Below are 17940 nucleotides of genomic sequence, written 5' to 3' on the forward strand. Positions count from 1 at the left end.
AGATCATGGCACAAATATCTAAAGGTGATATGATTGGTATTGGCTACTATGAAGGAGAATCATCTAAGAGATCTGAAGTTATTGAGAAATTGAATCTAGTGATCCAATAGGTTGAACAACAAGAAGAAGATTTGAACAAGGAAGTATCTAAATAATCTAAGAAACCCAAAAAAATGAGTATACAATTTAATGGTAGATGCTTTGCATGCAATGAAATTGGTCACATGAAGGATTGTACAGATAAGTATTCTAACCCTTTTTTTGATTATTGTTATAATTTGTTATGCTTATGGCCATAGAGCTAATGAATGTAGGAAACCTAGATTTAGTAACAATATGTATCAAGGTACTAACCTTGTAGCTAGTATACCTATTGTTCCAACTACTATCATAAGAAATGGAGTTTTGTGTTATAAATGAAACAACTTTGGACATATTGCTAGAGATTGTAGATTACAAACTAGTCACTCAAGACCTAGATATGGACACAATTTCATAGCTTGTTATAATTGCAATAACCTTGGGCATACAATAAGATTTTGCAGATTCAATGGTTTTAGGAAACAATATATGAAAAAATAACATGAGATCACATAATGCAAGAACACCTAGTTATAGAAGATATGCAAGCAACAATATGAGAGGGAATGATAACAACAATGAAAGACAAAGCAAATGTGAAGGAGCATGTAGAGAACTCCAATGAAACATTTGTTAAAGATAAGACACTTGCAAGTACACAAATATGGGTAGAAAAGAAGACAAATGACTCATCTACAAATAAGTTGAAGTCGGTGATAGTAGCTAACAATGCAGGAGCATCCTAGGTTTCCTTGTAATCTTGCACTTTTTGTTCATTCTGCCAGTTGATGCTGAGTTTCAACTAGTGTTGAGTGCCAGTTGCTACAGAGTTCCAGTTGCTACCGAGTTCTAGTTTCTATAGAGTTCCAATTGCTACTGGGTTACCCAGTGTATGCCTAGTGACTTTTCATGTGTCGAGTTACCCAATGTATGCTGAGTGACTCTTCATGTGCCAAGTTACCCAGTGTATGTTGAGTGACTCTTCATGTGCCAAGTTACCCAGTGTATGTTGAGTGACCCTTCATGTGCCAAGTTTTCCTGTTTATGTCAAGTCTCAGCATTTGGATGTGATTTATGCGAGCTGACTTGCGGGATTTATTTCAATCATGATATTTATGTTAAGATCTTTTCTTGGGATGTGTCTTGATCGTTGTTAGGTTGGCCTTCCTATTTTGTATGTTCTAAAATGTTTTGTAAGCCATTTTGGCAAGTATAAATAAGGGTCTTGTTGAGTCTTTTGGTAGTGAAGTTTTTGGGAAGAATAGATGTGAATTTGGAGTAGAGCTAGAGCTATGACTCAGGAACTAGAGGATCTCTTGGTAGACTTGTGGGTACAAGTGTGGATTCTTCTTGGTGCTCTTATCTAGTTGTGTATCTGGACTAGTTGAGATTGGTTGTAAGTGGATCTTGTTGGATCTTGCAAAACTGATTTTGTAATTTGCTATTTGTATTTGGTCATAACCCGAAGGACTTACAGCTGGGCATATTGCATGTAATCAATTATATTTATGAACAAATTATTGTGAGTTGGTATCAGATCTTGCATTATTATTTCTTGTTGTTGTGTTTTCGCTGTGTGGTTGTATAGTTGGGGGCTAGGACATCTCCTTTGAGGATTCTCCTACCTCACACTATGTCAGGTGGTATCAGAGTGAAGGTTGTTCCTGAGTGTGTGGACAGATCACCGAAGCTGAGGTAGTTTGCACTAGGACTTGGTTGAAGAAGGTTGATCTTGCAACTAATTGATCTTCTTGATTGGTGGATTTATTGCTTAGGGTTTTCTTAAAAAATTGAAGATGCCTCCAAAAAGATTAGACCTTAGGGCAATTGTTGATCTTAGTGATACTGTAGAAGAACGAATCTCAAAAAAGATGAGAGCAGAGTTCATATCTGAGATTTCATTGATAAAGAGTGACATGATTGTTGAAATTGTAAGTGCTTTAGGTGGTATGCCTAGACATGTGGGTACTGAAGATGGTTATGAGGAAGCTACTGAAGACTTTGAATTTGCTTAATCAAGTGGTTAGGCTAGAACTAATTGTATGGAGAGACCTATGGGAAATAGGGCTAGTCAGTTTGCTCAACTTAGATCTCAGTTGAAGCTTAACCATAAGATGGAGGTTTCTAATTTTTCAAGTACTTTGAATCCTAAAGACCTGATTGATTGGATTGGTGAATTGGAAGACTACTTTAAGCTTGAGGATATTGAAGATCCACTCAAAGCGAGGTTGCCACAAACAAAGTTGAAGGGACATGCTGCTATTTGGTGGAAGGAACTGCAAAGAGACAAAGAAGAGGAAGGTGAAATGAAGATCACTAGATGGAAATTGATGGTGACTAAATTGAAGGCTAAGTTCATTCTTGCTGATTATGAACTTGAGTTGTTTAAGAAATTGCAGAATCTAAAGCAGAAGGATATGATTGTGAAAGATTATACAGAGGAGTTCTACAAGTTGACTATTCGGTCTGGGCATAGAGAATTGTCAAAAGAGAAGGTAGCTCAATATATTAATGGTTTGAGATTCAAAATTCAAGATGAGGTTGGTATGCTAAATATTTCTTCAGTTGAGGATGCTTATCAGTATGCTTTAAGAGCAGAGGAAAAGCTAAAGAGGAAAAATCAAGTTAGTTCCAGAGGGAAGGAGAAGTAGGATAGTTCAACACAAGCTAAACCAAAAGTAGAAGGTGAACCAAAACCCACTGATCAGAAAAAGAGGATAGGTGGAGGTAGGCTTAGAGGTAATTATTTCAAGTGTGGTCAAGAAGGGCATAGATCTTTTGAATGTTCGATTGGTAGGACAACTACTGTTGTGAATGAGATTGAAGTCCAGGGTAGTTAGCCTGAGCAAGGAGAGAGTTTGTTGGCTCGATGAGTACTAGTTGGTGAGAGGGCATTGGATCCTTATCAGAGGACTAGTTTGTTCAAGACTTGTTGTAAGTTTGGTGGTAAAGTCTATAGGGTGATTGTGGATGGTGGTAGTATTGATAACCTTGTTGCTAAGGAGATGGTTTAGAAACTTGGTTTGAAGAGAGTGAGACATCCTTATCCTCATAGGATTGGTTGGTTGCAAGGTGAACATGCTTTGGAAGTGAGGGAGAAATGCCTTGTTGATTTCTAGATTGGGCAATATAAGGATCAAGTGCTGCGTGATATTATGGACATGAACAATTGTCATGTGTTTCTTGGTAGACCTTGGCAATATGATTGTAGAGTTGTGCATGATTTTGTCAAGAATGTGTTTATTGTTGAGAAAGGTGGTAGGAAATTTTCTTTGATTCCTTTGCAGAATGAAGAGCTCGGTAGGAGGAACTTGAGTATTGGTAGCTAAGTTGAGTTGGTAGATCTTGAGAAAGTTGGAGATCAGTATGGAAAACAGATCTATAACACACCTCAGATGGATGTGAAGAAGCAGAAGAAGAACAAGGGAAAGAGTGTACAAGTTGAAGATCTAGAGGATATGTGTGTGAAGAACCAGTTTGGGATTTATGTGTTGAATACCAGAAGATGTTCTTCCAGCTATTAGAACATCTTTGTAAACCTAGGGTGTCTGATGCAGGAGCATCCTAGGTTTCCTTGTAATCTTGCACTTTTTGTTCATTCTACCAGTTGATGTCGAGTTCTAGTTACTGTCCAGTGCTAGTTGTTGCTAAGTTCTAGTTGTTGCCAAGTGCCAGTTGCTACCAAGCTCCAGTTTCTAGTTGCTACCGAGTTCCATTTGTTGTCAAGTGTCAGTTGCTACCAAGTTCTAGTTGCTACCGAGTTCTAATTGCTGCCTAGTGACTCTTCATGTGCCGAGTTACCCAGTGTATGCCGAGTGACTCTTCATGTGCCGAGTTACCCAATGTATGTTGAGTGACTCTTCATGTGCCAAGTTACCTAGTGTATGCTGAGTGGCCCTTCATGTGTCAATTTTTTCTGTTTATGCCAAGTGTCAGCATTTGGACGTGATTTTTGCAAGCCGACTTGTAGGATTTATTTCAATCGCGATATTTATGTTAAGATCTTTTCTTGGGATGTGTCCTGACCATTTTTGGGTTGGCCTTCATATTTTGTATGTTCTAGAATGTTTTGTAAGCCATTTTGGCAAGTATAAATAAGGGTCTTGTTGAGTTTTTTGACAGTGAAGTTTTTGGGAAGAATAGATGCGAATTTGGAGCAGAGCTAGAGCTACGACTTAGGAAGTAGAGGATCTATTGGTGGACCTATGGGTACAAGTGTGGATTATTCTTGGTGTTCTTATCCAGTTGTGTATCTGAACAAGCTGAGATTGGTTGTAAGTGGATCTTGTTGGATCTTGCAGAACTGATTTTGTAATTTGCTATTTGTATTTGGCCATAACTCGAAGGCCTTACAGCCAGGCATATTGCATGTAATCAATTATATTTATGAACAAATTATTGTGAGTTGGTATCAGATCTTGCATTATTATTTCTTGTTGTTGTGTTTCCAATGTGTGGTTGTATAGCTAGGGGCTAGGACATCTCCTTTGGGGATTCTCTTGCCTCGCATTACGTCAAACAAACCCTTATCAATCTAAGCAACCAATTCATTAGTAAATTAAGGGGAAATGACATCAAAAAATTATTTAACCCCTGATAGGATGAATTGAGAACCTAAATGACTCTATCTTGAATGAAGGTAATCTTAAGAAATTGGTACAATATCATGACAGATATCAAAACTATGAGAAAGGAAATTTGGATGTAATCATAATTCAATGCATGATTAATTTCAAGAGGCCTTTACTTTCCACTCATGGAGAACTTTCAAAACAAATGTATATAAGATTGAATGAAGTTGGGTTAAAAACAAAAATAGAAGAGGAAAACTTGAGAGAAGAGGTTGTTAGGAAATGTTATGATGTAAAGAATAATGCATAGATGGAAAGAATCATGCATAGACTGTACCCACTTGTGTAAGATAAAATGAAGTAATAAGACTCATGGTAGGTTTGAAAGAAGAAGTGACAAGGGATACAGAGGAACTTGTTAATCAGATATTAAGTGAACCTATAAGAAGAGCTTATATAGAATAGGCAGGAAGTGAAATGACTGCATCTACTCCAACTCCCAGTACTTTAGAGGAAAAGATAAAAAAAGGTCATTGTGATAAATGAAGAAGAAAGCAACAAGAAAGCTAAAGAGAATTTTGAAAGAATAATTTATGAGACACCATAGATCAGCATTAATGATTGTTCCATGAACATTCACAATAGATGTATCACTATTGATGGGACAGAGGATTCATTCAAAGATCAAGACAACAATGTTGAGAAAGATAAAAGTAAAGAGATGGAAGAAGAGGAAGAGAAGGAAGAGGATGACTTGAAGAAGAAGTGGATGATATTTGTATAGGAAATATCCAATTTCACACCAAAGCTAAGACATGTTGAGACAACACAAGAAACTATGGTTAGCCAACAACAAGATGAATCAAATCAACAATATGACACAATGAAAGCTAGCTTGAATCCCCAGCTTATACAATAAATAGAGAAGGTTCACAATCATAATTTATAAGTTTAATTGGCTACACCAACCAAAGCACCAAGCAAAGAGACTCCAAGATCATCCAAGTCTCCATTGGAATCACTCTTGGCAAGCATGATGAGCAACACACCCTTGGAAACCACAAGAGATGCAAAAATCCAAATGTTCAGCCAACTAGCAACATTTTCCCCAAACAAGATCATTGAGAAGACTACGGGTATCAAGAGGACTCAAGAAACTCTTGTCAAATGTAACTAACAAATTGCAAAACATCATATCAGTCCAAATTAGTAGACCAGATCTAGAGAAGAGAGTGCAAGAGGCAATGAATGCATTTGATAATCAATTTACCACTCTCCTGGAAGTTGCATCAGCAAAAACTCAAGTAATCCATGATGCAAAATTATTCATCATAGTATGAAAAAATATTAGAGGTGATATAGTAAATCTCAACTCCTGCATCAAAGAGTTAAGAAGATGTCTGACAGAAGGAAAGACTTTATATGGATAGTGTGCCTTGTCACACAATTACATCAGAGACATCATAGAAGAATTGAAGGGAAAACAAGAGGAGTTACAAAATAATCTAAAAATGAGCTATAATCACCTTATGTGTAGATTGTAGATCTAGAAAATAGAATTGGGAAAGTGAATGATGATATTAGTTTGTCAGAGTTGAATAGGGACAAGATAATAAAGAGATTTCCATTGTTAAGGGAACACCTCACTCTAAAAATAAGTCATATTTAGAAGTAGTTGGATGAATGCCTAAAAGCTAAGGCATCATATGAGAAGTTTTTATATTTAGATTTGAACACAGTAGAGATAACATCTTATGGGCTATGTGCTTTAATAAGTATATTTGAGGCAATCCAAGATTCATGGGATAAAGAGCTTACAAATTTGAAGATAATTTTTTTTAATTGTATCTCATGCCTATCAAACTAGTCAACTTGATGTCAAGAAGGTAGAATTCAAAATTTGGCTTGTAAATAGTTTTTGGCATTCACCTTTGTCATTGATGTCAAAGGGGGAGTAGTAGCATGGAAAATTATATATTGTAAGGGGGAGTAGTATATATTGTAAAGCTATAAGGTATAATGAAATCTGGACCATGTATGCAAAATGTATAAGATGGAATATAATGAAAATGATCCACAATTTGAAATGTTTTATGGTCATGTAAATAACTTCACAATTTTGAAAATTTTAAAATTTTGGGACTTAGCTAGAATTTTCCCATATGTGTCCATCCATACCAAAGGGGGAGATTGTTGGCAATTTGGCTAAGAGGAGAGTATGAAGATAGTACAAGGTTGTCATTTATGGCAACATATATGCTATATTCAGCGAACACACTTTGGAGTTATATTTTGGAGGAGATAACTCATAAAATTGTCTAAGTGTAAAAAAGGGTAATTGTTAGCAGAGACACCTTTTTGATTGGCAAGATTTAGAGAGAGTGAATTGGCACATGCATAGTTAACAAAAGGTAGTATGGATACCAAAGATCATATCCCCAAGTATGCATGTCATAATGATTTGTATGGACAAAGTTATTAAAGTTTTACCAATTGCAGTCATGTACATGCAGAACATAACAGAGATAAGGAATTGGTAAATTGTGTTAAGGAATTATTTTTGTTTACCAAAATGATTACTTAACTATTACGGGACAATATCCTAGATGTTATCCCTAACTTAGCATGAAGAGATTATATGTTTTGGGACACATGTGAAGACATGAAGGCTGATAGGATAGAATATATAGGTTTAAAGGAAAGAGTTTTGTATGTGAAGATGTGTCATGTCTTTAGACATTGAAATGTAATTATTTTATGATGAAATATTGTGTTATAGCAGAGAAAAGGAAGTATATGCGAAGTTGTGTAAAGAGATCCATCAAGGAGAAATCAAATATTGAAGATATCAACATTATCAAGAGGTTTTTCTATCTACACCATTTGTGTACATAATATATCATTGTATATGCATGTTTGAGTAGTGGGCTCATCTTGCTACTATTGTAATTGTAAGTCAAATCCCAACATGGGTGGGGCTTCTAACAAGGTCTAGTCCTCTAACAAGGACATATACACATTATGGATGTAATAGACTCCTAACAGGGTCAATATCTTTCACAAGATACTTTTGATTAGTGGATCATTTTATGGGTACCATCCCCACCAAGGTTTTCCCTTAGCTAGGGTTTCCCTAGTTAAAAAATAATGGTGTTATGAGTTGCACTGTGTTGTTATTATGTTTACTTTTCAGTTTGATTATGTATGCATGTTTAAAGATTGTTAAAGATATACATAGTTGGGCAAACATTTATGGAATATTGATTCACCTCCCACCCACTCTTAGTATTTCCTATTTCTAACATCGATTACTTCTATATCTTCTCTAGAGTGTTCCCTCTAAGGTCATTCTTGGAAGAGATGAGATGTATCCATTAATATCACTCTATTCCCTTGAAATGGACTCTCTTGATCTTAAACCTTTAAGCATTAAGTCATGTGGGCTACCCATTTAGAATGTCCCCTTTACATATATATATATATATATATATATATATATATATATATATATAAACTATCCACGAGCATAACTCATGAATATAAATAAATTCATAATTACAATTAAACAAATATAATTCACAAATATACCTTCCTTATATTTTTCTTTGCTTTGTCTGCATGACTCTATCCTTGTTTGACCCCACAAAAAATTCCTCTTAATATATTAACTCAACTCTATATTTTATTGGCTCATCAAAATCATTTTTTCCTCTTGTAAGGGAGAAATAAATATATTCTTTTCATGGCTGTTATATCCATGATGTTCTCCTTAAATACTCCCCCACATGGGCCACTAAGCAACACATCTTTCCATTCCCGCTTGTTTCAAGTTTGGTCAGTTTTAAACCAATAATATTGAAACCATGAAGCTTGGTTAATATTGAATGTTGTTTATTATTTTTATTCATTATTGGTTTTGAATATTTTTATTATTTAAGTGTTGTTTAACTAAATGTGGGTACTATTAATATTATTATTAATAGTGAATATTATTAAATAATAATGTTAAAAACATATTTATCTAATTATTTTAATATTGATTAGTCTAATGGCTTTGACATTGATATTGAGTAACGTTAAGTATTTATATTTAAAAATATATTGGTCTAATGTTATCAGTGTATACAACTTAATCAAGGCTCATTACAGTCCCTCCATCCTGAATTTGCTTTCCCTTAAGAAACTTAAGAATTTATTCTTTCTCCTAGGTAGCATCTATCTTTGGTAGGTTTTTCCACTTGATTGGAAAATTGACAATAGTCATGTTCCTCATTCTCCTTTCCCATGTATCTAAAATAAATTTGGGTATTAGGATTAGGTGACCTTCATCATCTAGAAGGGGTAACTCTTCATAAGGAGTCACTTGTCTCTGAAACTTTTTGAGATGAGAAATGTATAACACATTATTAATTTTACTATCCTTGGGAAGTTAGATCTCATAGGCCACTTCTCCAACCAGTTTTCTTGGTATATTATATGGTTCATAGAACTAAGGCTTCAAATTTTCTCTACCATTTTTCTTAATTGAGGATTTTCTTATATGGTTGTAATACTAAGTATCCTAAATCTCTAACTATAAAGACTCTTTATGTTCACTTCTTATTAGCATATATTTCTTGTTGATTATGGGCTTGATACAAATTTTATTTCAAGTTCTTGATGATATCCATGCTTTGATTTACAAAATCTTATGCACCTGCTACTTTACTCATTTGGGTGATTAAATTTTCATAGGATGTAGCCTCATTGCCATAGAATGACTTAAATGGGCTCATTTCAATTAAAATTGGTGAGTAGCAGTATAGAAATACTTAATCCAAGATTTTTGTTGTCCTATAACATAGTTCCTTAGATATCCTTCTAACCACTTATTGACTACTTATGTATGGATATTAGTTTGAGGGTGATAACTTGTGGTAGGAGTCAAGGTTGTACCTGATAAGTGGAAGAACTCTTACCATAATTTACTACAAAATTTTCTATCTCCATCACTTACAATACTTTGAAGAAGCCCATGGAGTCAAAAAAACTTCCTTAATAAACAATTTGGTTATCTAGTGTGCCTTGTATTTTGTAGAGATTTCAAAGAAGTGTGCATACTTTGTAAGTCTATCTACAACCACAAATATACTATCCTTTCCTAGGACCTTTTGAAATCCTATGAAATCTATTGATATGCTTTCCCATTGTTGGCTTGAAATGGGTAATGTTGTAGTAACCATGTTGGGTGTGCCAATTCTACCTTTTCTTATTAACAAGTCATGCATTGTTGTACATCTTTTAGTACATCTTTCTTTAACCCCTTCTAGGAAGATTTATCTCTCATGTTCTTATAGATTTTATGGTATCCTCAATGACCTTCTAGTGGGTTGTCATGATATTCCCTTAAACTTTTTCCTTTAGTTTTTATTGCAAAGTTAAGTATACTCTTGCCTTGTAAAGAATGATGCCGTCCTAGACCTTAATCTCCTTTGGATACATTACCTTCTAAATATATTTTGCACTTGGGAATCCTTCGTATACTACTACAATTTCTCCTTTCCAACCCTTTGACATGCTTGTAATATTATTGATATGACATCTCTTAGAGCGAGCATCAACAACTTTGTTATTATCCGCTTTTACATATTCTATATTAAAATCATAGGCTTGGATTCAACTAACCCATTTTTTTTCTGTCATTAAGATTTTTTAGATTTAAAAAGAATCTTAGGTTATATTCCACAAACTAAGTATTATTAGAGTAGTATTTTCTACATGTACAAGATTACAACTTTCAAAGGCTATTGGGTGTCTTCCTTGCATGAAAACTACCTTGATCCCTTCTCTAAATGTGTTAGAATGTAATTCAAATGGCATGGTGATATATGGAATAGCTAGAACATGGAAAGAACGTGTGATTTCTTTTAGTTTTTAAAAAGAGTTTTGGGACATATCATTCCATTTTAAGGCTCATTTCTTTGTTAAATCTATGAGAGGAGATGCTATCTTAGAGAACCCCTTTGCAAAACATCGATAGTAGCTACATAAGTTGACAAACCCCTTGAGTTGGGTTAGATTTTTGGGTCATTGACAATCTTTGATAGCTTTACTTTTTTCCTCATCCACACTAACCCCTTTAGCATTGGTTTTGTGTCCTAGGTATATAATCTCTTCTTGCCTAAATTCACATTTTGAATATTTGTCATCTAATGATTATGTTTCCAAAATCCTCAAAAAAAATTCAATTTTCCAAAGTTTATCTTCTTATGTTATATTATAAATAAGTATATCATCAAAGAAAATGAGTATAGATTTCCTTAGTTGTTGTCAAAAATGTATTTTATACAAGATTGGAAAGTTGTCAATGCATTGGTGAGACCAAATGGGAGGACCAAGAATTCAAAATGTCCATAGTGTCAACTGAAGGGAGTTTTGGGAATATCTTCCTTTTATCATCCTTATCTAATGGTATCTAGAGCATAGATCAATTTTTAAAAAGTAGCATGCTCCATGAATTCATCCATTAGTGTAATTTCTTGCCCTTCATATTTCAAGCATATTTCTAAATTAGGACTATCCACTATGAAGTGCCCTAAGGAGTTTATCCATAGCATTCCTAGGATAATGTCACTTTGAATATTCATCACAAAAACTCCTCTTCATTGTGCAACCCCCTAGGGTGATTTCTAACTAAGGTACTATGGTAATGCAGTGATCTATGGATCCATTTCCAAAGGTTACTTTAAAATCCTTAAATTATTAGACTTATAGTTTTCTTCTTGTTACGTATGTACTAAGGAAATTATTTTATGTCCTCTAAAAATTCTCTTATTTTAAAAAGTTCTAGTTTCATTCTCTTCTATAGTGATAACTAATTCCCCATGCTCATATTCCCCAATTCTTGCCTTTTCTTTTTGGAGATATTTTCTTTGCATGTTTCTTCCATATTATTCATTTTCTCTCTTTTTTGTTGATGGTCATGATACCATGGTTCCTTTCATTAAAAGATATGTTTTATGGTACAACTCCTCTTTTATGATACAAATTTTTTTCCTTTCTCCATGGCTCTTTGCACACATAAGAAGGTCGCCCTTGGTCTCTCATGGGCACCTCATTTTTATAAGTTGTCATGTACATAGAACTCCTAGGTATTTCCCTAGGTATATTAGTCTCAACCTTTTTTGTCTTTTTGACGGCTTCCTCTAGGATCTATGACTCAAGAGGTTTCACTGAGGTTTTAATGGAATCTATTAGTCCTTATATAAACATGTAGGTAAGCCTCATTTGAGGAAGATCAAGAATCATGATTGTGATAGAAACTACAATTGGAATAATTGTTATGTTGTCATTGATGTCAAACCTATTGGTGAGATAGTTGCTACTTGAGTAGAGTACCATATCAAGATGATTGATGAAGAGGATTTGAAAAGAAGATACAACAAGAGGATCTAGTGGAAACGTTGAGTTATGTGGAATTACAATGTGCACTTAATTAGTCGGACTTTGACAAAATAATGTGTTGTTTATTCATGACACTAAGTGGAGAAGATAGTTGTATTAAAGCCTAAAAGAGATGACCAATGAAGAACAAATATATAGGCTTAACCCAGCTTTAAATTAGAAGGTTAAGGAACTTATAGTTGAAGTCGAATTGTGTTAGTGTTGACTAAGTGAATAGTAGAAGCCAAGCAAATTGAATGTCAACCAAGTGCCAATAAAAGATAGAATATTAAAAAAGTTGGATTGAGCGCTAGTAAAAGGATTGAGCAAAGATAGTGTAAGCTAAGAATGATAGTTTAGTGATGACTGAGGCTGAGGAATACAACTTTGGTCGAGTGTCAAAATTTGTTATTTTTTGAAGGAATTGAGATTCTTGGCTGACAGTTGAATTCTTGGAATATGTAAAATGTGTTGAAGATAAGGATTAATGATATCGGGCATTTAATGCAAGAGAAACTATGTTTGTGTGTTTCTAAGCATGGATTCAAATAATTTTTTTGAGAAGTTTCTAGAAGAAAAAGGAGAAAATGAAATGATGGAAGGATTTGGTGAATATGACCTAAACCTAAGATCAAAAGTGGTATTTAAGAAGAAAAAGATTAAGCTACCTATTTAAGGAGGCATAAGGGTTAACCTAATGAGGTTAAAATACCTAAAAAGGTTGGAGCAGTTGTTGATTCTATTGATTGAAAAACTTGAGCAGAAGGTCGAATAGTGAAGTATTGAGCTGAAGAGTGATTGCTTGAAGGGTTGTCAAGAAAATCAATGATGGAGATGTTAATGTAGGCTAGTAAATGAATCAACTATTGAACCAAATTGTGATATGTATTTGCAAAGTGAGTTGTACTTATCAGATCAGCCTATTTTCACTTTCTAACCATTGTATCGGTTAAAATCCTTTAATCAAGGTTGACCTCACAATTATTTGTAAATCCTTTAATCAAGGTGACATTCTAATGGAATGTTCTTAAGTCCACTAACAAGGTCACTCCTAACGTGGTGATTAAATCATTTAATACGTTCACACCTAATAGTGTGTATTGTAACCTTTAACATGGTTTGTTCCTAATAGAGATCACTTTAGAAGAGTAAAAAATTGGTGACATGTTGGTGGTAGTTTTTTTTCCAAATTGGGTTTCTACATTAAATCCTACTGTCTTACTTGTGTGGATGCTATTTGAGATATTTTATTATTTAATGTTTATCATTCTACAATTATTCAGACAGTGGACTGCAAGTTTATGTTACTGATATATTTCTATAGAGACCAAGTGGATTAAAGATTATATCTAAGTTGTTTGAAGTGTTTAAAAGTTTAATTGGTACATTTCGACCTAAGGATAATTGATTCACCCCCCACCCTTCTCAATTATTCTAAATCATTCTAACAATTAGTATCAAAGCATTTGGTGCTTGTGAAAGAAAATTTTGAAGGGACTTGAAGTTAAAAATCAAGATGTACAAGGAGATACCCAAGTTGAACAAGGATAACTTCCCTACTCAGCAAAGTTTGATGAAGTTGCCCATTGATGGAATAGGATATTCAATAGTATTCTACTTTGAGAATGAATACTTAACTATACCCAAAACTTTGACTACCCAACATATAAAGGAGAAACAAGAATATAATCATGCAATGTTGGAGATTACATCTATTCTAAGCTATTCAAAGTTTGATGACATAAAGGACTATGATACTAAAAAGAAGATGTGGGAAAAGTTAGCAAAGATCCATGGAGGAGATAAGAATGTACCAAGAGCCAAATTAGAAAGCTTGAGATGAGAGTTTGATGACATGAAGATGGTAGAAGGTGAGAACATTGCTCAATATGTTGGAAGAGTCAAAGAAGTTGTGAATGTTATCATAGGAGCTGATGGAAAGTTTAGTTATGATACTGTGATAAAAAAAGTATTGAGAAATTTACTCTTATTTATGCTAATATAGTTTCTACAATACAAGAATTGAGATTTACTCCTAGTAATGATCTAACCTTGGATAGTCTAGTTGGTAGACTCACTTCTTTTGAATTGTCAAATTTTGACAATTTTAATGCCCCTACTATTGAATATGCTTTCAAGTCACAATTGGTTTTACATAAGTCTGAGAAGAAGAAAGGAAAGTATGAGGAAAGTGAGGTGAATATTTTGATGATGATCTTTAGGATTGAAGCTTTAATGGCTAGGAGATTTCCAAGAGGCAAAGGAAAATATAAAGGTAAACTCCATGTAATATGCCTTTCATGCAATAAAGTTTGGTCATATTGTTGCAAGATGTCCTGAAAGGTATGACAAGGATAAGAGGCAAGACAAAAAGTTCAAAGGAACAAATAATTTATATATTCACAAAAAGCCTTGCCTAAGGATGCACATGCATATCTAAGAGGAAAAATGGGAATGATTCCCCTAACTAAGTCTACTTAAGCTAAAATGGAGCTCTGCATCAAATGCTTTGATCATAATATCCTACAAATTGGTGTAGAAGGTCACATTTAGGACTTGCCTAAAGTAGTGAAAAGGGAGAAGCACAAGATGTTGAATCAGTCACAAGCAAGATGACAAAATAAGAACTTAGTTCAGGGAATTGATCAAGACATATCTATATGTTGAAGATGTATGAAACATTTTTAACTGTAGATGTTGAAGTTTCTTTGGAAGTGTCTTTGACATTGTTGTCAAAGAGAGAGAGAGAGAGAGAGAGAGAGAGAGAGTTTATGCAGTTACCGTATGAAGAAGCAAAGAGGGAGAGATTTTAGATGAAAAAAGTCATACATGAAAGAGGGAGAAGTATGAAACAATTACCTATGTAGTAATCCGAGGAAGAGGTATTGCCATCAAGTGATAGTGAAAAAGTTCAAAATGTATATCAAAGAGGGAGTTCATGAGTTCAAGTTCTAAAATGACAAAGGGAGTTTTTGCAATTATTACTAGAGGTGTTGCATATCAGAGCTACATGAATGAGAATTAAAATGAAACAAAAAGGGATATTGTTGGATATTGAGATGAGAATCAGAATGAAACTAAGGATATCAATGAAGACCTAATACTAAACATAGAGGGAGTTGATTGAAGCAAGTCAAGTCATTTTAAATTGCATGGTAACTAGAGGTGTTTCCATCAATGCCAAAGAAAGAGATTGTTGGAAACTACAATTGGAACAATTGTTATGTTTTCATTGATGTCAAAACTATTAGTGAGATAGTTGCTACCTGAGTAGAGTGTCATATCAAGATGATTGATGAAGAGTATTTGAAAAGAAGATACAACAAGAGGATCTAGTGGAATGATTGAGCTATGTTGAATTACAATGGGCACTTAATTAGGTGGACTTTGACAAAATAATGTGTTGCTTATTCACAACACTAAGTGGAGAAGATAGTTTGTTAAAACCTAGAAGAGATTATCAATCAAGAAAATATATATAGGCTTAACTGAGCTTCAAAGCAGAAGATTAAGGAACTTATAGTTGAAGCCAAGTTGTGCTGGTGTCAACTGAGTAAATAGTAGAAGCTAAGAAAATTTAGTGTTAGTTGAGTATTAGTAAAAGATAGAGTATTAGAAAAATTAGACCGAGTGCTAGCAAAACAACTGAGCAAAGACAATGTAAGCCAAGAAAGGTAATTTAGTGATGATCAAGTTATCTAGTGATGACCAAGGTCGAGAAACACAATTTTGGTTGAGTGTTAGCATTTTTTATTTTGTGAAGGAATTGAAATTCCTAGATGACATAGTTGTATTCTTGGAATATGTAAAGCATGTAGAATATAAGGTTTGATGAGATGGATCATTTAATGCAAGAGTAACTATGTTTGTGCATTTCTAAGTGTGGATTCAAAGAAAAGTTTTGAGAAGTTTCTAGAAGAAAAAAGAGAAACAAAATGCTGGAATAATTTGATGAATCTAACCTAAACCTAAGATCAACAGTGGTGTTTAAGAAGATAAAGATCAAACTACCTGTTTAAGGAGGCATAACGGTTAACCTAATGAGGTTAGAAGACCTGAAAAGGTTGGAGTAGTTGTTGATTTTGTTGATTAGTGAACTTGAGTAGAAGGCTAAATCATAAAGTACTAAGGTGAAGAGTGATTGATAGAAGGGTTGCCAAGTGAATTAGTGATAGAGATGTTAATAGAGGCCAATCAATGAATTAGTTGTTGAACCAAATTGTGATTTATATTTGCAAACTGAGTTTTATTTATCATATCAACCTACTATTACTTTCTAGCCATTGTATAAGTTAAAATCCTTTAATCAAGGTGCCATTCTAATGAAATGATATTAAGTCCTCTAACAAGGCCACTCCAAACATGGTGATTAAATGCTTTAACATGGTCACACCTAACAATGTATATTGTTACCTTTAACAGGGTTGGCTCCTAACATAGCTCACCTCAGAAGAGTGAAAAATGGTGATATGTTACTAGTGGTTTTTTTCCAAATTGGGTTTTTAGGTTAAATCCTAGTGTCTTACTTGTGTAGATGGCATTTGATATGTTTAATGTTTAATGTTTATCATTACATAAGTTAGTTATTATTGGGATAGTGGACTGCAATTTTATGTTATTGATATATTTCTATAGAGATCAAGTGGATTAAAGTTTAGATCTAAGTTATTTGAAGTGTTTAAAATTTTAATTGATACATCTTGACCTAAGGATAATAGATTCACACACCCCCCTCCCAGTTATTCTAAATCATTCTAACAAATTGATAATTCTAATAAAATTTAGGCAAAAGCTTACATGGTTCCTATTTGTTTGAGGTGTGTTAACTCTTAGAAATACCATTCAAAATCTTTATCATCAAACCTACTAATAAGATATTGTGTGAATTCACTATAAGTGGTGGTTTTCTTATGGCCTAGATTTTTAAGACCATAGTTCTATCAATCATGACTTGGATCTATATAATGGAGTATAGAAAATTTGATGGCATTTCCTTCCATCATAAGGCTAAGAGACAACTATGTGTCCAATTTCTAGACCCATGACTAAGTGGTTTCCTTCTATGACCCGTCAAAGCATGGTAGTGATACTTTTCTTATTTTAGGTTTAAGATCATCTTTATTTACATAGTTTTTATATTTGTTTGCCTACTTAAAAATATCTTTCCAAAAGGATGAACTTCCACTAACTAAACTTAACACGATAGTAGATATGAGTGCAATTTATCAAAGAGTTACAATAAAATCAATCATGACATGATGCATAAAAAAATGGAGGATTATATTGATAACACACTGACTAAATCAAGGAAAATACAAACATGCCTCAAAGTTTTGGATTTGATCTTAGACTGTATAGACTAGTTCAAATCACATCTCATTCCTAAGAAATGTATGTTTAGAGTAACCTCAGGGAAATTGATTTGATAAATCATTGAGAGTGTTGGGGGGTGAAATAGTTGTGAGATAATTAAACTTATATCCAACTTAAATAACCAAAATAATGAAGCATAACAAGAGAAAAATTGCACATAGTAACACAACAATTTAATAAATAGGGAAAACCTTGATCAGATTGAAAACCCTAGTGGAGATGGCACACACAAGATGATATGCTAATATAAATATTCCTCGCGAATGGGTGTGATTTTATTAGGAGTCCAATGTAACACAATCAGTATAATAGTCACTGTTAGAGGAAAAATATTGATTAGAAGATCTTGGACCCTTTTTAGAAGGTTGAAACCCTATTAAGGGCTTATAGGAAGATAATGTTAGAAAGTAAAGTCCACCAAAATAATTGTGAGAGGGGGGGGGGGGGGGGTTGAATCAATTATCCAATTAATTTTTTAATCAACCTTATTAAA

This window comes from Cupressus sempervirens, chromosome 10 (genome assembly GCF_028749045.1).
Source record: "Cupressus sempervirens isolate cs-2001-9-10 chromosome 10, ASM2874904v1, whole genome shotgun sequence".
NCBI lineage: Eukaryota > Viridiplantae > Streptophyta > Pinopsida > Cupressales > Cupressaceae > Cupressus > Cupressus sempervirens.